Source organism: Vombatus ursinus, unplaced genomic scaffold, assembly GCF_900497805.2.
Source record: "Vombatus ursinus unplaced genomic scaffold, bare-nosed wombat genome assembly UNPS02014798.1, whole genome shotgun sequence".
Taxonomy (NCBI): domain Eukaryota; kingdom Metazoa; phylum Chordata; class Mammalia; order Diprotodontia; family Vombatidae; genus Vombatus; species Vombatus ursinus.
In genome coordinates this window covers 30,104,395-30,106,415 of record NW_020954576.1, presented here as the reverse complement: position 1 = coordinate 30,106,415, position 2,021 = coordinate 30,104,395, and positions in this window count along the sequence as shown.

The following is a 2,021-nucleotide window of genomic DNA, read 5'->3' as shown; positions in this document are numbered from 1 at the left end:
GAAGGAAGGAAGGAAGGAAGGAAGGAAGGAAGGAAGGAAGGAAGGAAGGAAGGAACCCTAGTTCCAGAGTCTAAGTACTTAGGATCAAATCTCAGCTCTGATACTGACTGCCTATATTACTTCAGACAATTTACTTTACCTCGCTCTGCCATAGTGTTCTCATCTATAAAATGAGTAGGTTGGACTATGACCTCTGTAGTCCTTTACACCTCTAGATCTATGAACTTTAGATACTTGAAAGACAGCTGGGGAGAAACTTGGGTGCTTTGTCAAGTGTCCAGATCAAGGGAAACCGATGACAGAAAGAGAACAGCCCAGGGACTAGCGAAAAAGAAGATATCAAACTACGGAGTCACCGTGGCAGGTGGGAGGCATTTCTGATTCTCAGGCAAATGATTTCTGCTTGTTTATTTCGTTTCAGGTTATAACTGTCATGGACTATACTAAAAGGGAAGGCTCCAGAGTAGAGGCACCCTGACCTGATGTGTGTGGGAACTATTATGTAGAGAAATCCTTTATCCTTTGCCAAAACAGAGAAATTCCAAAACACCCGCTATGCTAACTGAGACAAGGAAAAGAGGGGTGTTGCAGGTACTGAGATCTTGGATCAGCTGCAGGAAGAGCAGCAGCAGAGACTTAGAACCGCCTGGTGGGAGTTACTGGGTGGGAGCCGCAGTGTAAATGAGAGGAGTCATTTGCTGGAAGCTGCTGGGAGACGAGTGATAGGGACCAATAACCGATTCCTCCGAGCTGCACAAAGCCTTGGGAAGATCATAGGATCAGAGTTTTAGAGCTGGAAAGGATCTCAAAGACCGTCCAATTCAAACCTCTCATCTTACAGAAAAGGAAACTGACACCTAAATAGGTTAAGTAACTTGCCCAAGATCAAGATAGCCGCAGGTATGCTCAGCAATACGATGATCCAAGACAATCCCAAAGGACTAATGATGAAGCATACTATCGACTTCCAGAGAAAGAATGGATATTTATTCAATACAGACTGAAGCAAGCTATTTTTTGCTTTATTTCTTTCTTTCATTTTTTTCTTTTATTCAAATCTTCTTGTGCAAATTGACTAATATGGAAATGTTTTACAAAATTGAACATCTATAACCTATATCTGATTGCTTACTCTCTCAAGGATGGAGGAGGGGAGGAAGTGAAGAAGGGACAGAATTCGGAACTAAAAACTTTAAACAAAAATGTTTTTAAAAATGGGGGGAAAAGATAACAGCAGAAGCAGGACTCCAGAGCTAGTGCCCTTTTCATTGTGCCATCCCGGTACCACATGCTTGGAACCGTGAGACATTCTCTACTAGGATACTAACTAAGGCTGTAAGTAACTGAGGCGTGATAAGTTTCCGAGCACATTGGCACATGCAGATACGTTCCATGAGATCTGCTTTGGGCTTTATTTGCTTTGTTTGATCTAAGCATAACTTTTTTCTTCCTTGAACTTGTGAATTTTGTGTTTCAAAGGTCAATTTATAGAATCTGAGTTGGAAGACATTCCCAAGGGCATCTCTTCGAAGTTGTATCTCAACAAAAATGCTCTCCACAAATGGTCATCTAGCCTTTGCTTGAAAACCTCTGGCATACTACAAAGCAGTAATTCTCAAAAAAAAAAATAGATCTAGTACCAGCTAAATATAGAGGGGTCAATCAGTAGAACAGATTAAGTATATAACATACAGAAGCAAATGTATCTAGTGCCTAGTGTTCAATAAAGCCACAGATCCCAGCTATTATGATAAGAAATCACTATTTTATATTAACTACCATGAAAACTAAACAGTGATCTGGCAGAAATTGGGTTTAGACCAACTTCTCACACTTTATATTAAGATAACTTCCAAATGGATAAATGACCTAAAGATAAAAAGTCACATCATGGACACATTAGAGAAGCAAAGAAGAAATCACCTTTCAAAATGCTAGATAAGGGAGAGATAAAATAGACAATTCTGATCAATAAAATTTAAAAGTTTTTTCTACAAGAAAATTCAATGCAGCTAAAATTA